Source organism: Heptranchias perlo, chromosome 37 (genome assembly GCF_035084215.1).
Source record: "Heptranchias perlo isolate sHepPer1 chromosome 37, sHepPer1.hap1, whole genome shotgun sequence".
NCBI lineage: Eukaryota > Metazoa > Chordata > Chondrichthyes > Hexanchiformes > Hexanchidae > Heptranchias > Heptranchias perlo.
The window spans coordinates 18,205,677-18,225,983 of NC_090361.1; the positions used below are offsets into that span (position 1 = coordinate 18,205,677).

At 43.4% G+C, this 20,307-nt stretch overlaps 1 protein-coding gene across 5 annotated transcripts in view; it reads left to right on the forward strand.

Moving 5' to 3' along the window:
* Positions 1 to 16,790: 16,790 nt before the first annotated feature.
* Positions 16,791 to 20,307, forward strand: part of LOC137304550 (EVI5-like protein) — a 406,109-nt gene continuing 402,592 nt past the window's right edge. For all 5 annotated transcript variants that reach the window (XM_067973199.1, XM_067973201.1, XM_067973202.1 and 2 more), the window contains exon 1: positions 16,791 to 16,872. The gene's annotated coding sequence lies outside the window, so the exon portion shown is untranslated. The remainder of the gene's footprint in view (positions 16,873 to 20,307) is intronic.

Consider the following 20,307-nt stretch of genomic DNA (forward strand, 5'->3'; position numbering starts at 1 on the left):
AATAACAAACATTGTTACTTACAGAATAAAAAACATTGTTACTTACAGATAATAAACAGTGTTACAGATAGTAAACAGTTACATACAGAATAACAAACATTATTACTTACAAAATAAAAAACATTGTTACAGACAGATAATAAACAGTGTTACATACAGACAGTAAACAGTTACATACAGAATAAGCAACAGCATTATTGACAGAAATAAAAAACAGTATTGCATACAGATAACAAACAGTGATACACACGGAATAATAAAGTGTTACCCACAGATTAACAAAGTGTTGCATACAGATAACAAACAATGTAACATACAGAATAACAAAGTGTTACATACAGAATAAGAGTGTTAGATACAGAATAACAAACAGTGTTAGATACACAATAACAAATAGTGTTACATACAGAAATACAAACAGTGTTCCATACAAAATAATAAAGCGTTACAGAATAACGATCAGCATTACAAACAGAATAGAATCATAGAAGTTTACAACATGGAAACAGGCCCTTCGGCCCAACATGTCCATGTCGCCCAGCTTATACCACTAAGCTAGTCCCAATTGCCTGCACTTGGCCCATATCCCTCCATACCCATCTTACCCATGTAACTGTCCAAATGCTTTTTAAAAGACAAAATTGTACCCGCCTCTACTACTGCCTCTGGCAGCTTGTTCCAGACACTCACCACCCTTTGAGTGAAAAAATTGCCCCTCTGGACCCTTTTGTATCTCTCCCCTCTCACCTTAAATCTATGCCCCCTCATTATAGACTCCCCTACCTTTGGGAAAAGATTTTGACTATCTACCTTATCTATGCCCCTCATTATTTTATAGACTTCTATAAGATCACCCCTTAACCTCCTATTCTCCAGGGAAAAAAGTTTCAGTCTATCCAACCTCTCCCTATAAGTCAAACCATCAAGTCCCGGCAGCATCCTAGTAAATCTTTTCTGCACTCTTTCTAGTTTAATAATATCCTTTCTATAATAGGGTGACCAGAACTGTACACAGTATTCCAAGTGTGGCCTAACTAATGTCTTGTACAACTTCAACAAGACATCCCAACTCCTGTATTCAATGTTCTGACCAATGAAACCAAGCATGCTGAATGCCTTCTTCACCACCCTATCCACCTGTGATTCCACTTTCAAGGAGTTATGAACCTGTACTCCTAGATCTCTTTGTTCTATAACTCTCCCCAACGCCCTACCATTAACGGAGTAGGTCCTGGCCCGATTCGATCTCCCAAAATTGCATCACCTCACATTTATCTAAATTAAACTCCATCTGCCATTCATCGGCCCACTGGCCCAATTTATCAAGATCCCGTTGCAATCCTAGATAACCTTCTTCACTGTCCACGATGCCACCAATCTTGGTGTCATCTGCAAACTTACTAACCATGCCTCCTAAATTCTCATCCAAATCATTAATATAAATAACAAATAACAGCGGACCCAGCACCGATCCCTGAGGCACACCGCTGGTCACAGGCCTCCAATTTGAAAAACAACCCTCTACACCCACCCTCTGTCTTCTGTCGTCAAGCCAATGTTGTATCCAATTGGCTACCTCACCTTGGATCCCATGAGATTTAACCTTATGTAACAACCTACCATGCGGTACCTTGTCAAAGGCTTTGCTAAAGTCCATGTAGACCACGTCGACTGCACAGCCCTCATCTATCTTCTTGGTTACCCCTTCAAAAAACTCAATCAAATTCGTGAGACATGATTTTCCTCTCACAAAACCATGCTGACTGTTCCTAATCAGTCCCTGCCTCTCCAAATGCCCGTAGAACCTGTCTCTCAGAATACCCTCCAACAACTTACCCACTACAGATGTCAGGCTCACCGGTCTGTAGTTCCCAGGCTTTTCCCTGCCACCCTTCTTAAACAAAGGCACAACATTTGCTACCCTCCAATCTTCAGGCACCTCACCTGTGGCGGTGGATGATTCAAATATCTCTGCTAGGGGACCCGCAATTTCCTCCCTAACCTCCCATAACGTCCTGGGATACATTTCATCAGGTCCCGGAGATTTATCTACCTTGATGCGCGTTAAGACTTCCAGCACCTCCCTCTCTGTAATATGTACACTCCTCAAGACATCACTATTTATTTCCCCAAGTTCCCTAACATCCATGCCTTTCTCAACCGTAAATACCGATGCGAAATATTCATTTAGGATCTCACCCATCTCTTGTGGTTCCGCACATAGATGACCTTGTTGATCCTTCAGAGGCCCTACTCTCTCCCTAGTTACTCTTTTGCCCTTTATGTATTTGTAGAAGCTCTTTGGATTCACCTTTGCCTGATCTGCCAAAGCAATCTCATGTCCCCTTTTTGCCTTCCTGATTTCTCTCTTAACTCTACTCTGGCAATCTCTATACTCTTCAAGGGATCCACTTGATCCCAGCTGCCTATGCATGTCATATGCCTCCTTCTTCTTTCTGACTAGGGCCTCAATCTCCCGAGTCATCCAAGGTTCCCTACTTCTACCAGCCTTGCCCTTTACTTTATATGGAATGTGCTTACTCTGAACCCTGGTTAACACGTTTTTGAAGGACTCCCACTTACCAGACGTCCCTTTGCCTGCCAACAGACTCTCCCAATCAACTTCTGAAAGTTCCTGTCTAATACCATCAAAATTGGCCTTTCCCCAATTTAGAATTTTAACTTTTGGGCCAGACCTATCCTTCTCCATAGCTATCTTAAAACTAATGGAATTATGATCACTGGTCCCAAAGTGATCCCTCACTAACACTTCTGTCACCTGCCCTTCCTTATTTCCCAAGAGGAGGTCAAGTTTTGCCCCCTCTCTAGTCGGGCCATTCACATACTGAATGAGAAATTCCTCCTAAATACACTCAACAAATTTCTCTCCATCCAAGCCCCTAATGCTTTTGCTGTCCCAGTCAATGTTGGGAAAGTTAAAGTCCCCAACTATTACCACCCTATTTTTCTTGCAGCTGTCCTGACATATTTGCTCCTCAATTTCCCGTTGACTATTAGGGGGTCTGTAGTACAATCCTATCAACGTGATCTCTCCCTTCTTATTTTTCAGTTCTACCCATATCGACTCTGTGGGCGAACCCTCGGATATATCCTCTCTCACTACTGCCGTGATGTTCTCCCTAATCAAGAACGCAACTCCCCCCTCCTCTCTTACCTCCTGCTCTATCTTTCCACTAGCATCTGTACCCTGGAATATTTAGCTGCCAGTCCTGCCCCTCCAGCTATAACATCCCAGTCCCATGTACCCATCCATGCCCTGAGTTCATCTGCCTTGCCCATCAGACTTCTTGCATTGAAATAAATGCAGTTTAATCTAGACTTCCCTTGGTCTTTGCCGTGCTTTCTCAGACCATTTGTCCGGTCATGTTTTGTACACTCTCCCTTACTGCCTTTTGTTTCTGTCACCACTTTACTTCCCACTGACTTCCTGCATCGATTCCCATCCCCCTGCCACTTTAGTTTAAACCCTCCCCAACAGCACTAGCAAACACTCCCCCTAGGACATTGGTTCCAGTCCTGCCCAGATGCAGACCGTCCAATTTGTACTGGTCCCACCTCCCCCAGAACCGGTTCCAATGTCCCAGGAATTTGAATCCCTCCCTCTTGCACCATCTCTCAAGCCACGTATTCATCCTAGCTATCCTGTCATTCCTACTCTGACTAGCCCGTGGCACTGGTAGCAATCCTGAGATTACTACCTTTGAGGTCCTACTTTTTAGTTTAACTCCTAACTCCCTAAATTCAGCTTGTAGGACCTCATCCCGTTTTTTACCTATATCGTTGGTACCTATATGCACCACGACAATTGGCTGTTCACCCTCCCCCTCCAGAATGTTCTGCAGCCGCTCCGAGACATCCCTGACCCTTGCACCAGGGAGGCAACATACCATCCTGGAGTCTCGGTTGCGTCCGCAGAAACGCCTGTCTATTCCCCTTACAATCGAGTCCCCTGTCACGATAGCTCTGCCACTCTTTTTCCTGCCCTCCTGTGCAGCAGAGCCAGCCACGGTGCCATGAACCTGGCCGCTGCCACCTTCCCCTGGTGAGCCATCTCCCACAACAGTATCCAAAATGGTATACCTGTTTGAGAGGGGGATGGCCACAGGGGACCCCTGCACTACCTGCCTGCACCTCTTACTCTTCCTGGTGGTCACCCATTCACTTCCTGCCTGTACTGCCTTTACCTGCGGTGTGACCAACTCGCTAAACGTGCTATCCACGAGTTTCTCTGCATCACGGATGCTCCACAGTGAGTCCACCCGCAGCTCCAGCTCCGAGATACGATCGGTCAGTAGCTGCAGGTGGACACACTTCCTGCACACATGGTCGGCAGGGACACTGGTGGTGTCCATGACTTCCCACATCTTGCAGGAGGGGCATATCACGGGTGCGAGGTCTGCTGCCATGATTTGCCTTAGCTTAGTTACCCCTTTTAAATTACATTGAAATTTGAAAATGTTAACTATACCAGGGACCTAGTTTCACTAAAAAAAACTACCTGCTATAAAAGCTGCTTAGTTTCCCAGCTCTTCGTTTAAACCAATGCCCTAATTTAGAGAAGAAAAAAAAAACAGTAATACTCACCAACCAATCACTTACCTGCTGTCCTGTGACGTCACTCCTTGGTTTTCTGTTGTTGTTTTTGATCCGATCAGGTCCGCCGCCGCTCTGGTCTCGGGCCTCGGTCCGCCGCTCTTTATATCCCCGCTCTCGGTCTCTCTCCTCTGCTGCCGATCAGGTCCGCCGCCGCTCTGGTCTCGGGCCTCAGTCCGCCGCTCTTTTATCCCCGCTCTCGGTCTCTCTCCTCTGCTCCTGCTCAGGTCCGCCGCCGCTCTAACAAACATTGCTACATACGGAATAACAAACAGTGTTTTGTACAGAATAACAGCGATACATACAGATAACAAATGGTGATAGGCACAGAATATCAAACAGTTATGTACAGATAACATACAGTGTTAAACACAGAATAACAATGTTACATACAGAATAGCAAAATATTACATACAGAATAATAAAGTGTTACAGATAGAATAGCTGACGTTAATTACATACAGAATAAGAAAGTGTTACAGATAGAATAACAAACATTGTTATCTATAGAATAAAAGTGTTACAGAATAACAAACATTACATACATATAATAGTGTTACAGACAGAATACAAACATTGTTACATAGAGAATAACTGTTACATACAGAATAACAAACATTGTTACAAACAGACAATAAATAGGATTACATAGAGAAACACAAACAGTGTTACATACAAAATAATAAAGTGTTACATACAGAATAACAAACAGTGTTACAGAATAACAGTATTACAGACAGAGAAACAAACACGACATACAGATAATAAACAGTTACATAGAGATAATAAACAATGTTACATGCAAAATAATAGTGTTACAAAGATAAAAACAAACAGTGTTACTGATAGAATAATAAACACTTTTACATACAAGTAAGCAGTGTTACATACAGAATAGCAAAGTGTTACATACAGAATAAAAAACATTGTAAAATACAGATAATGAACAGTGTTACATACTGATAGTAAACAGTTACATACAGAATAAAATACAGTACTGCATACAGATAACAAACAGATACATACGGAATAATAAACAGTGTTACCCACAGATTAACAAACAGTGTTGCATACAGATAACAAACAATGTTACATACAGAATAACAAAGTGTTACATACAGAATAATAAAGCGTTACGTACAGATAACAAACAGTGTTACAGAATAAGAATGTGCTCATACAGAATGACAGTGTTACATACTGAATAAGAAACAGCGTTACATGCAGAATAACAGCAGTATTACATACTGAATAACAAACAGTGTTACATGCAGGATAACAAACTGTTACATACAGAATAACAAACAGTGTTATATACAGATAGCAAACTGTGTTAAATACAGAATAACAAAGTGTTACATACAGAATAACAGTGTTACATGCAGAATAACAAACATTGTTACTTACACAATAACAAATAATGTTACATACAGATAATTAACAGTGTTACATACAGAAATACAAAGTGTCATGTACAGAATAACAAAGAGTGTTACACACAAATAACAAATTGTTACATACAGAACAATAAAATATAAAGATAACAAACAGTGTTACAAGCAGTATAACAAAGTGTTACATACAGAATCACAATCATTTTTACATGCAGAATAACGAACTGTGGTACATACAGACAAGTGTTACATACAGAATAACAAATGGTGTTACATACAGAATAACAAAGTGTCACATACGCAATAATAAATAGTGTTACATATCATAAAGTGTTACAAACAAATAATAAACAGTATTACATATAGAAAAACAGTGTTACATACAAAATAACAAATGTTACGCAGAATAACAAACATTGTTACTTACAGAATAAAAAACATTGTTACATACAGATAATAAAGTGTAACATAGAAATACAAACAGTTACATACAAAATAACGAAGTGCTATGTACAGAATAACAAATAGTGTTACATACAGAATAACCAACAGTGTTACACACAGGAAAAAAACTTACATACAGAATAACAAAGTGTTACATACAGAATAACTGACATTGTTACATACACAATAACAATTAGTGTTACATACAGATAATAAAGTGTTACATATAGAAATACAAACAATTACATTCAAAATAACAATTAGAGTTAGAAACAGATAATTAACAGTGTTACCTAAAGAAATACAAAGTATTACGTACAGAATAACAAACAATATTAATACAGAATTACAAAGTGTTACATACAGATATCAAACAGTATTACATACAGTAAAACAAAGTGTTACATACAGAATAACAATCATTGTTACAGGCAGAATAGTAAACTGTGGTACATACAGATAATAGTGTTAAATTTTTTTTATTCGTTCATGGGATGTGGGCGTCGCTGGCAAGGCCAGCATTTATTGCCCATCCCTAATTGCCTTTGAGAAGGTCCTCCCACAATGCTGTTAGGTAGGGAGTTCCAGGATTTGACCCAGCGACGATGAAGGAACAGTGATATATTTCCAAGTCGGGATGGTGTGTGTCTTGGAGGGGAAAGTGCAGGGGGTGTTGTTCCCATGTGCCTGCTGCCCTTGTCCTTAGTGGTAGAGGTCGCAGGTTTGGGAGGTGCTGTCGAAGAAGCCTTGGCGAGTTGTTGCAGTGCATCCTGTAGATGATACACTCTGCAGCCACAGTGCACCGGTGGTGAAAGGAGTGAATGTTTAGGGTGGTGGATGGGGTACCAATCAAACGGGCTACGTTGTCCTGGATGGTGTCGAGCTTCTTGAGTGTTGTTGGTGCTGGCAAGTGGAGAGTATTCCATCACACTCCTGATTTGTGCCTTGTAGATGGTGGAAAGGCTTTGGGGAGTTAGGAGGTGAGTCACTCGCCGCAGAAAACCCAGCCTCTGACCTGCTCTAGTAGCCACAGTATCCAAGTGGCTGGTCCAGTTAAGTTTCTGATCAATGGTGACCCCCAGGATGTTGATGGTGGGGGATTCGGCGATGGTAATGCCGTTGAATGTCAAAGGGAGGTGGTTAGACTCTCTCTTGTTGGAGATGGTCATTGCCTCGCACTTGTCTGGCGTGAATGTTACTTGCCACTTATCAGCCCAAGCTTGGATGTTGTCCAGGTCTTGCTACATGCGGGCATGGACTGCTTCATTATCTGAGGGGTTGCGAATGGAACTGAGCACTGTGCAATCATCAGCGAACATCCCCATTTCTGACCTTATGATGGAGGGAAGGTCATTGATGAAGCAGCTTAAGGTGGTTGGACCAAGGACACTGCCCTGAGGAACTCCTGCAGCAATGTCCTGGGGCTGAGATGGTTGGCCTCCAACAACCACTACCATCTTCCTTTGTGCTAGGTATAGCTCCAGCCACTAGAGAGTTTTCCCCCTGATTCCCATTGACTTCAATTTTACTAGGGCATCTTGGTGCCATTCTCGGTCAAATGATGCCTTGATGTCAAGGGCAGTCACTCTCACCTCACCTCTGGAATTCAGCTCTTTTGTCCATGTTTGGACTAAGGCTGTAATGAGGTCTGGAGCTGAGTGGTCCTGGCGGAACCCAAACTGAGCATCGGTGAGCAGGTTATTGGTGAGTAAGTGCTGCTTGATAGCAGTGTTACATGTCGCATAATATGGTAGAGTGAACTGAGTGGGGAAGAAAAGAACCTGCATTGATATATAACCTTTGATATCCTCAGGATGTGCTAAAGTGCTTTATAGCTAATTAATTACTTTTGAAGTGTTGATTTTGTTTCAGCACAGCAAGGTTCCACAAAAAGGAATGAAATGATTGAGCAGGTAAGCTTTTTTTAGTGTTGGCTGAGGGAGGAATGTTGGCCAGTGCACTGGAGAGTTCTCCCTCCTCTTTTTTGTAACACTTTTACATCTACCTTCACAGGTTTAATATTGTATCTACGGTGTGTTATGCTCCTTGATTTATTGTATTGTGTGTTACAGGGGAATAGCATTCCTTCCAAGTATTTTGGGGGAGTCTATGTGTTGGGATGGTGTACTCTCTGGCACTAGTCATTCTCAGTGGCAGGGTCAGATTCAGCAACACACAGCCTTATGTAACTGTGCTGCTGATACTTCATTTCTTTGTTCCCACGATGTGGCTCCTTGATTGCATGGAACTCCATATTTCCTTTTCGTCAAAGCTTCTTTTCTTCTCAACAGCCCTTAACTCTCTACAAAGTTCACACCTATCTGAAACTTGAATCTTGCTCCCATATCTAAGTAGGCTTTTCTGGCAACTCTCCCACATATTTGATATGGAGATGCCGGTGATGGACTGGGGTTGACAATTGTAAACAATTTTACAACACCAAGTTATAGTCCAGCAATTTTATTTTAAATTCACAAGCTTTCGGAGGCTACCTCCTTCCTCAGGTGAACGATGTGGAAATGAAGTCCTCGAAATGAAGTCGCATTTATAATTCACAGAACAATGCTTGGTGAGTACAGACAGTTTTTTCAACTGCCCGTTGCCAAGGCAATCAGTGTGCAGACAGACAGGTGTTACCTGCCAGGTCTTTCAAGCTTTCGGAGGCTTTCTCCTTCGTCAGGTGACCTGACGAAGGAGAAAGCCTCCGAAAGCTTGTGATTTTCAAATAAAACTGTTGGACTATAACCTGGTGTTGTAAGATTCCTTACATTGATCTGAACCAGACTGTTTGCAACCTTGGTGTCCTATTTGACTCTGAGATGAAGTTCCAACCCTCTATCCTCTCCATCGACAAGACAGCCTACTTCCACCTCTGTAACATCGCCTGTTTCCACCTCTTCCTCAGCTCATCTGCTGCTGAAACCCTCTTGTTTCCTCTAGATTCAACTATTCTAATGCTCTTCTGGCCGGCTTCCCACCTTCCACCCTCCATAAACTTATGCTCATCCAAAACTCTGCTGCCCATATCCTAACTCTCACCAACGGTGACATGAGGAAAAACTTTTTTACACAGCGGGTGGTTAGGATCTGGAATGCACTGCCTGAGGGGGTGGTGGAGGCAGATTCAATCATGGCCTTCAAAAGGGAACCGGATCAGTACTTGTACTTGAAAGGAGAAAATTTGCAGGACCACGGGGATAGGGCGGGGGAATGGGACTAGCTGGATTGCTCTTGCATAGAGGACTCGATGGGCCAAATGGCCTCCTCCCGTGCTGTAACCTTTCTATGATTCTATGAAGTCCCGTTCACCCATCACCCCTGTGCTCGCTGACCTATATTGGCTCCCAGTCCGGCAACACTTTGATTTTAACATTCTCATCCTCGTTTTCTAACCTCTTCATAGTCTTGCCCTTCCCTCTCTGTAACCTCCTCCAGCCCTACAACATCTGCACTCTTCCATTTCTGGCCTCTTGTAGATCCCCGAATTTCTTCACTCCGCCATTGGCACCATGACTTCCGCTGTCTAGGCCCTAAGCTCTGGAATTCCTTCCCTACACATCTCTGCATCTCTACTTCTGTCTCCCACTTTAAGACGCTCCTTAAAACCTATCGCTTTGACCTGTTCTAATATCTCCTTATGTAGCTTGGTGTCAAATATTGTTTGATAATCACTCCCATGAAGCACCTTGGGACTTTTCACTACGTTAAAGGTGATATATAAATGCAAGTTGTTGTTGTTGAATTCCCTATTGGATTTATAGAAACATCGAAAATTTACAGCACAGAAGGAGGCCATTTGGCCCATTGTCTCTGCGCCGGTCGAAATACAGCTACCCAACCTAATCCCACTTTCGAGCACTTGGTCTGTAGCCCTGTAGGTTACGGCACTTCAAGTGCATATCCAAGTACCCTTTAAATGAGTTGAGGGTTTCTGCCTCTACTACCCTTTCAGGAAGTGAGCTCCAGACCCCCACCATGCACTGGGTGAAAAAATTTTTCCTCGGCTCCCCTCTAATCCTTCTACCAATTACTTTAAATCTATGCCCCCTGGTTATTGACCTCTCTGCTGAGGGAAATAGGTCCTTCCTGTCCACTTTATCTCGGCCCCACATAATTTTATACTCTTCAATTAAATCACCCCTATGTTCCAAAGAAAACAACCCCAGCCTATCCAATCTTTCCTCATAGCTAAAATTCTCCAGTCCTGGCAACATCCTTGTAAATCTCCTCTGTACCCTCTCTAGTGCAATCACATCTTTCCTGCAATGTGGTGACCAGAACTGTAAGCAGTACTCAAGCTGTGGCCTAACTAGTGTTTTATACATTTCCAGCATAACCTCCCTGCTCTTATATCCTGTGCCTTGGCTAAGAAAGGAAAATATCCCGTATGCCTTCTTAACTGCCTTCCTACCTGTCCTGCTACCTTCAGGGATCTGTGGACATGCACTCTAAGGTCCCTGTCTTCCACTACACCTCTCAGTATCCTCCCATTTATTGTGTATTCCCTTGCCTTGTTTGACCTCCCCAAATGCATTACCTCACACTTCTCCGGATTGAACTCCATTTGCCACTTTTCTGCCCACCTGACCAGTCCATTGATATCTTCCTGCAGTCTACAGCTTTCCTCCTCACTATCAACCACACAGACAATTTTTGTATCATCTGCAAACTTCTTAATCATGCCCCCTACATTTAAGTCTAAATCATTGATATATACCACAGAAAGCAAAGCTCGTAGTACTGAGCCCTGCGGAACCCCACTGGAAACAGCCTTCCAATTACAAAAACACCCGTTGATCATTACCCTTTGCTTCCTGCCACTGAGCCAATTTTGGATCCAATTTGCCACTTTCCCTTGGATCCCATGGGCTTTTACTTTTTTGACCAGTCTGCCATGTGGGACCTTGTCAAAAGCCTTGCTAAAATCCATGTAGACCACATCAAACGCACTACCCTCATCGCCCCTCCTTGTTACCTCCTCAAAAAATTCAATCATGTTAGTCAGACACAACCTTCCCTTAACAAATCCATGTTGACTGTCCTTGATTAATCTGTGTCTTTCTAAGTGACGATTTATCCTGTCCCTCAGAATTGATTCCAATAAGTTGCCCACCACGGAGGTTAGACTGACTGGTCTGTAATTACTCGGTCTATCCTTTTCTCCCTTTTTAAACAACGGTACAACTTTAGTAGTCCTTCAATCCTTTGGCACCAGGCCTGTAGCCAGGGAGAATCGGAAAATGTAGGTCAGAGCCTCCGCTATTTCCTCCCTTGCTTCTTTTAAAAGCCTCGGGTACATTACATCCAGGCCTGGCGATTTATCTACTTTCAAAGATGCTAAACCCCTTAATACTTCCTCTCTCGCTATGTTTATCCCATCCAATATTTCACACTCCTCCTCTTTAACCACAATCTCTGCATCGTCCCCCTCTTTTGTGAAGACAGATGCAAAGTATTCATTAAGAAGCATACACATATCTTCCGCCTCCACACATTAGGTTACCTTTTTGGTCTCTAATAGGCCCTACTCTTTCCTTAGTTATCCTCTTGCTCTTTATGTATTTATAATACATTTTTGGGTTTTCCTTAATTTTACTTGCCAGTACTTTTTCATGCCCTCTCTTTGCTTTCCTAATTTTCTTTTTAATTTCACCCCTACACTTTCTATACTCTAGGCTTTCTGCAATATTGAACTCTTGGTGTCCGACATAAGTTTCTCTTTTTTGCCTTATCTTACCCTGTATGCTCCTTGACTTCCAGGGGGCTCTAGATTTGGCAGCCCCACCCTTTATTTGTGGGAACATGTTTACTCTGAACCCCTTGAATGTTCCCCTTGAATGCCTTCCACTGCCCTGATACTGATTTTCCTTCAAGTAGTTGTTTCCAGTCACTTAGTAAAATTGACCTTTCCCAAATTTAGAACTTTTACTCCTGTTCTATCTTTGTGCTTTTCCATAACTATGTTAAATCTAACTGAATTATGATCACTATCACCAAAATGCTCTCCCACTGATACTCCTTCCACCTGCCCAGATTCATTCCCGAAAACTAAATCCAGAACTGCCCCCTCTCTTGTTGGGCTTGCTACATACTGGCTAGAAAAGTTCTCCTGAATGCAATTTAAGAATTCTGCACCCTCTATACCTTTTACACTGATTGTATCCCAGTTAATATTAGGGTAGTTGAAATCCCCTACTATTACTGCCCTATTTTTGCACTTCTCAGAAATTGGTGACTATCTTATATTTATGGCCCCTACATCTACCCTATCAAATCCCTTCATAATTTTGAAAACCCCGATTATGTCACCCCTCAGCCTTCTGTTTTGTACAGAAAAGAGCCTCTGCCTGTTCAGCCTTTCCTGATAAGTTTCACCTTTCAGTTCTGGGGTCATCCTTGTGAATCTTTTTTGCACTTTCTCCAGTGCCACTGTATCGTTTTTGTAACACGGAGACCAGAACTGTGCACAGTACTCTAAGTGTGGTCTAACCATGATATAAATGCAAGTTTACAACTTTAACATAACTTCTCTGCTTTTCAATTTTATCCCACTAGGAATGAAGCCCAATGCCTTATTAACCTGCATCACTACTTTTAGTGATTTGAGTAACCCTAGATCCCTTTGCTCTTATTATTCAAGCAGTATGTGGCCTCCTTCTGCCTACCAAAGTGCAACACCTCACATTTATCTATATTGAAATTCATTTGCCAATTACGCGCCCATTCTGCAATTTAATTATGTCTTGTATTTTGTCGCAGTTTTCCTCTGTATTAACTATACGCCCCAATTTGGTGTCGTCCGCAAATTTTGAAATTGTACTTGCAATTCCTGAGAAATTGTTTATGTAAATTGTGGTCATAAATATAAGGGCCATAAATATAAGATAGTCACCAATTTCTGAGAAGTGCAAAAATAGGGCAGTAATAGTAGGGGATTTCAACTACCCTAATATTAACTGTGATACAATCAGTGTAAAAGGTATAGTGGTCCCAGCACCGATTCCTGTGGAACACCACTTCCCGCCTTTTGCCAGTTTGAGGAGCTATCCTTAACCCCTACTCTGTTTTCTGTTTTGTAGCCAGCTTGCTGTTCATCCTGCTACTGGTCCCCTGACTCCACATGCTCTGACCTTAGTCATGAATCTACTATGTGGTACCTCATCAAAGGCCTTTTGAAAATCCAAATATATTACATCAACTGCATTACTCTTGTCTACTTTTTCTGTTATGTTTTGAAAGAATTCAATAAGGTTGGTCAAGCATGACTTTGCCTATTGAAATCCATGCTGACTATTTTTTATCATAGTTTTGGTTTCTAGATGTTTTTCTATTGCATCTTTCAGTAAAGATTCCATTATCTTTCCTACCACCGATGATAAGCTAACTGGTCTATTGCTCCTTGGACTTGTTCTATTTCCCTTTTAAAATATAGGTTCAGAAAATCAAGATGTAGAATCAGTCTGGGTGGAGTTAAGAAGCACCAAGGGGCAGAAAACACTGGTGGGAGTTATCTATAGGCCTCCAAACAGTAGTGGTAATATAGGGGACGGCACCAAGCAGGAAATTAGAGATGCATGTAACAAGGGTGCTACAGTAACCATGGGTGACTTTAATCTACATATAGACTGGCCAAACAAAATTAGCAATAATACTGTGGAGGATGAATTCCTGGAGTGTGTATGAGATGTTTTTTTAGACCAAAAAGTTGAGGAGCCAACCAGGGAACAGGCCATCCTAGATTGGGCATTGTGCATTGACAAGGGGTTAATTAATAATCTTGTTGTGCGGGGTCCTTTAAGGAAGAGTGACCGTAACACGATAGAATTCTTCATTAAGATGGAAAGTGAAGTAGTCCAATCCAAAACCAGGGTCCTAAATCTAAACAAGGAAACTACGAAGGTATGAGGAGTGAGTTGGCTATGATAGATTGGGAAGTTTCATTAAAAGACATGACGGTGGATAGGCAATGGCTAACATTTAAGGAACAAACACATGAATTGCAACAATTATACATTTCTTTGTTGCGCAAAAACACAAAAGAAAAAGCGGCCCATTCAAAGCTAACAAAAGAAATTAAGGATAGTATTAGATCCAAAGAGGAGTCATATAAATTTGCCAGAAAAAGTAGCAAGCCTTAGAATTGGGAGCAGTTTAGAATTCAGCATAAAATGCCGCAGAGATTGATTAAGAGAGGAAAAATAGAGTATGAGAGTAAACTTTCAAGGAACATAAAAGTGGACTGTAAAAGCTTCTACAAGTATGTAAAAAGAAAAAGATTAGTGAAGACAAATGTAGGTACCTTACAGTCAGAAACGGGAGAATTTATAATGGGGAACAAGGAAATGGCAGAGCAATTAAACAAATACTTTGGTTCTGTCTTCACAGAAGAGGACACAAATAACTTCCCAGAAATGCGCGGGAACCAAGGGACTAGTGAGAAGGAGGAATTGAAGGAAATTAGTATCAGTAAAAAAAAGTGCTGGCGAAATTAATGGGACTGAAAGCCGATAAATCCCCAGGGCCGGGTAATCTGCATCCCAGAGTACTAAAAGAGGTAGCCATGGAAATAGTGGATGCATTAGTTGTCATCTTCCAAAATTCTATAGATTATGGAGCAGTTACTGCAGATTTGAGGGTGGCAAATATAACCCCACTATTTATAAAAGGAAGGAGAGAGAAAACAGGAAACTACAAACCGAGTAGTAGGGAAAATGCTAGAGTCTATTAAAAAGGTGATAACAGGACACTTAGAAAATATCAACGGGATTAGACAATGTCAGCATGGAAGGCCTTTGATAAAGTCCCACATAAGAGGTTAGTGTGCAAAATTAAAGCACATGGGATTGGTGGTAATATACTGGCATGGATTGAAAGTTGGTTAACAGACAGGAGACAGAGAGTAGGAATAAATGGGTCTTTTTCAGGGTGGCAGGCAGTGATTAGTGGGGTACCGCAGGGATCGGTGCTTGGGCCCCAGCTATTCACAATATATATCAATGATTTGGATGAGGGAACTAAATGTAATATTTCCAAGTTTGCTGATGACACAAAACTAGGTGGGATCGTGAGTTGTGAGGAGGATGCAAAGAGGCTTCAAGGCGATTTAGACAAGTTGAGTGAGTGGGCAAATACATGGCAGATGCAGTATAATGTGGATAAATGTGAAGTTATCCACTTTGGAAGGAAAAACAGAAAGGCAGAGTATTATTTAAATGGTGATAGATTAGGAAATGTTGATGTACAAAGGGACCTGGGTATCCTTCTACACCAGTCACTGAAAGCAAACATGCAGGTGCAGCAAGCAGTTAGGAAGGCAATGGTATGTTGGCCTTCATTGCAAGACGATTTGAGTACAGGAGCAAGGATGTCTTACTGTAGTTATACAGGGCCTTGGTGAGACCACACCTGGAGTATTGTGTGCATTTTTGGTCTCCTTACCTAAGAAAGGATATACTTTCCATTGAGGGAGTGCAGTGAAGGTTCACCAGACTGATTCCTGGGATGGCAAGACTGTCGTATGAGGAGAGATTGGGTCGACTCGGCCTGTATTCACTCGAGTTTAGAAGAATGAGAGGGGATCTCATTGAAACATAAAATTCTGACAGGGCTAGACAGACTGGATGCAGGGAGGATGTTTCCCCTGGCTGGGGGGCTCCAGAACGAGGGGTCACAGTCTCAGGATACGGGGTAGGACATTTAGGACTGAGATGAGGAGAAATTTCTTCACTCAGAGGGTGGTGAACCTGTGGAATTCTCTACCACAGAAGGCTGTGGAGGCCAAGTCACTGAATATATTTAAGAATGAGGTAGATAGATTTCTAGACACAAAAGGCATCAAGGGGTATGGGGAGAGAGCGGGAATATGGGATTGAGATAGAGGATTCTACGATCAGCCATGATCATATTGAATGGCAGAGCAGGCTCAAAGGGCCGAATGGCCTACTCCTGCTCCTATTTTGTATGTTCCTCTGTTCCACAAAGCTGCATTTTGCCACCTGCGCAGCTGCCAGCTCAAAGTGCAAGTCCTCATGCTCAGAGCCTCGCAGCATCAGCACCACTACAGCGCCTCACTGGATTGGCTGGGCTCAACGTCAATCAACCGCCTTTGTTGATAGTCATTGGTTAAAGGTATGGAGCGGCAGTGGTGCTCTGTGATTGGTCAGAAACATCGCCCACACGGGATTGGTGTAAACCCCTGTCAATCAGACCGATTCTCTAAATTTGGATTGGTGAAGAGGCGGAAAAAAGGGCGGGGCGGGAGCTGTGCGATTGGTGAGAGGCCGGGAGGCGGGTGATGTAATGGGGTGGGCGGGCCGCGTCTCCTGCTGTCAGTGTTACCGGGGCCAAGCGGCGGGATAAGCAGGAGCCGGCGGCAGGGAGAGCGGCCGGAGCGAATGGCGGCCGGGCTCGGAGACGGCAGGTAGGGTGTGCCCGCTGGGCAGTGTGCGGCCGCCCGTCACTGTCCCCGGGGCGGCGGCGGCGGCGGCGGGGGAGGAGAGGCCTCTATGCTGCTGAGAACGGGCGGTGCTCGGGCTGTAACCCGCTCGGCTCCTCCGAGCGGCTGCTTTCAATAGCCGGGCGCGACACTCGGGTTTTTCAGGCCGGCAACAGCTGTCGGGAGAGGCCGGAGTAACGGTCCTTGGGCGGACCCCTCGGTGGAGATGGACCCGCTCCTTTGTGGTGAGGCGTACGGGCTGGAGAGAAGGGGAGGGAGGCAGATCGGAGAAGGGACGCGGGAGAAAGGAGAGGGAAGGGGGCACGGGGGGGAGGGTCAGTGGAGCCCGGGGTGGTGGGAGGGCGAGAGACGGGGGCGGGGAGAAGGCGATACTGGGTGGTGAGAGAGAGAGTGAGTGCGATGGATGGACGGGGAGGTACAGACAGAGGCCCCGAAGCTCCTTGGATGCGGGGTTGCTTTGGGTGTCTGCTGTTTCTTGGAGTTTTCTATTTGCCTTGTAAGGGATGGGACAAGGCAAATAACAGCAAATGGGTGGTGTCAGTGAATTGGGAACTCCCAACGCCAGGAGTTACCACTCAAGCTCAGTGTGTCAGTGCCAACTGGTGCACTGGCTGAGCTGTGCTTAACAGGAACTTGTTACAACCCATCTCACTAACTTGATAGAGTTTTTTGATGAGGGCAATGCAGTTGATGTGGTGTATATGGACTTTCAAACGGCATTTCATCAAGATTGAGGCCCATGGAATAAAGGGGGCAGTAGCAACATGGATACAGAATCTAAGTGACAGGAAACAGAGAGTAGTGGTGAATGGTTGTTTTTCGGACTGGAGGGAGGTGTACAGTTGTGTTCCCCAGGGGTTGGTACTGGGACCACTGCTTTCAAAACGTGGAAGGGTAGTATTTAAACTTCAAGAGGATATTGACTGGCTGGTGGCATGGACGGACATGTGGCAGATGAAATTTAACAGAAAAATGTGAAGTGAGACATTTCGGTAGGGAGGAGGAGGAGAGGCAATATAAACTAGGGTGCACAATTCTAAAAGGGGTGGAGGAACAGAGAGATCTGCGGGTATATATGCACAAGTTGTTGAAGGTGGCAGGGCAGATTGAGAATGCGGTTTTTATAAATAGAGGCATAGAGTACAAAAGTATGGAAGTCATGATAAACCTTTATAAAATACTGGTTCGGCCACAACTGGAATATTGTCCAGTTCTGGGCCCTGCACTTTAGGAAAGATGTGAAGGCCTTAGAGAGGGTGCAGAAGAGATTTATTAAATGATTCCAGGGATCAGGGATGAGGGACTTCAGTTATGTGGATAGACTGGAGAAGCTTGGGTTATTCTCCTTGGAAGGTTGCAAGGCGATTTGGTAGAGGTATTCAAAGTCATGAAGGGTCTAGGCAGAGTAGATAGAGAGAAACTGTTCCCATTGGTGGAAGGGTCAAGAATCAGAGGACATAGATTCAAGGTGATTGGCAAAAGAACCAAAGGTGACATGAGGAAAAACTTTTTGACACAGCGAGTGGTTAGGATCTGGAAGGCACTGCCCAAGGGGGTGGTGGAAGCAGATTCAATCAGGCCTTCTAAAGGGAACTGGATAAGCACTTGAAAGGAAAAGATTTGCAGAGCTGTGGGGATAGGGCGGGGGAGAGGGACTAGCTGGATTGCTCTTGCATAGAGTCGGCGTGGACTCGATGAGCCAAATGGCCTCCTTCCGTGCTGTAACCTTTCTATGATACTATGATCTCTGTGCGGCACTCCTTTACCCCAGACTTTAATCTGTTAGTTTTCTCTACAGATGCTCAGTGTTTCCATCATTTTCTGTTTTTTCGACATTGACAGTTGATTTCCTTTATTACTTGTGATTCCTGAAACCTCTGTATAAATAAGGCTGCTTACAACACATGCAAAAAAACTGGAAATCAGAAACAAAACCAGAAAATTGCTGGAAATAATGAACAGTTTTGATAAAGTAAATAAGGAGAAACTGTTTTCAGTGGCAGAAGGGTTGGTAATTGGAGGACACAGATTTAAGGTGATCGGCAAAAGAAGAAACATTTTTACGCAGCGAGTCGTAGTGATCTGGAATGCACTGCCTGAAAGAGTGGTGGAAGCAGATTCAGTAGTAACTTTCAAAAGGGAATTGGATAAATATTTGAAGGGAAAGAGCAGGGGAATGGGACTAAATGGATAGCTCTTTCAAAAAGCTGGCACAGGCACAGTAGGCCAAATGGCTGCCTCCTGTACTATACTATAATTTAGGAGGCATGGTTAGTAAGTTTGCAGATGACACCAAGATTGGTGGCATTGTGGACAGTGAAGAAGGTTATCTAGGATTGCAACGGGATCTTGATAAATTGGGCCAGTGGGCCGATGAATGGCAGATGGAGTTTAATTTAGATAAATGTGAGGTGATGCATTTTGGTAGATCGAATCGGGCCAGGACCTACTCCGTTAATGGTAGGGCGTTGGGGAGAGTTATAGAACAAAGAGATCTAGGAGTACAGATTCATAGCTCCTTGAAAGTGGAGTCACAGGTGGATAGGGTGGTGAAGAAGGCATTCAGCATGCTTGGTTTCATTGGTCAGAACATTGAATGCAGGAGTTGGGATGTCTTGTTGAAGTTGTACAGGGCATTGGTGAGGCCACACTTGGAGTACTGTGTACAGTTCTGGTCACCCTATTATAGAAAGGATAATATTAAACTAGAAAGAGTGCAGAAAAGATTTACTAGGATGCTACCGGGACTTGATGGTTTGACTTACAGGGAGAGGTTAGACAGACTGGGACTTTATTCCCTGGAGAGTAGGAGGTTAAGGGGTGATCTTATAGAAGTCTATAAAATAATGAGGGGCATAGATAAGGTCGATAGTCAAAATCTTTTCCCAAAGGTAGGGGAGTCTATAACGAGGGGGCACAGATTTAAGGTGAGAGGGGAGAGATACAAAAGGATCCAGAGGGGCAATTTTTTCACTCAAAGGGTGGTGAGTGTCTGGAACGAGCTGCCAGAGGCAGTAGTAGAGGCGGGTACAATTTTGTCTTTTAAAAAGCATTTGGACAGTTACATGGGGAAGATGGGTATCGAGGGATATGGGCCAAGTGCAGGCAATTGGGACTAGCTTAGTGGTATAAACTGGGCGACATGGACATGTTGGGCCGAAGAGCCTGTTTCCATGTTGTAACTTCTATACCTACTACGATACTCGGCAGGTCAGTCAGCATCTGTGGAGAGAACAAACCACTTAACAGTTTGTATGTAATCCTTCGGATTCCGTTAAAGGATAACACACAAAATGTTAACTTGTCTGCGCTCTGATTGCATCTTTCCAGCATTGACTGTTGATGAAAAGTAATACCCTGTGTCCAGTCCATTCTGTCTTAAGGCCAACTTGGGTATTC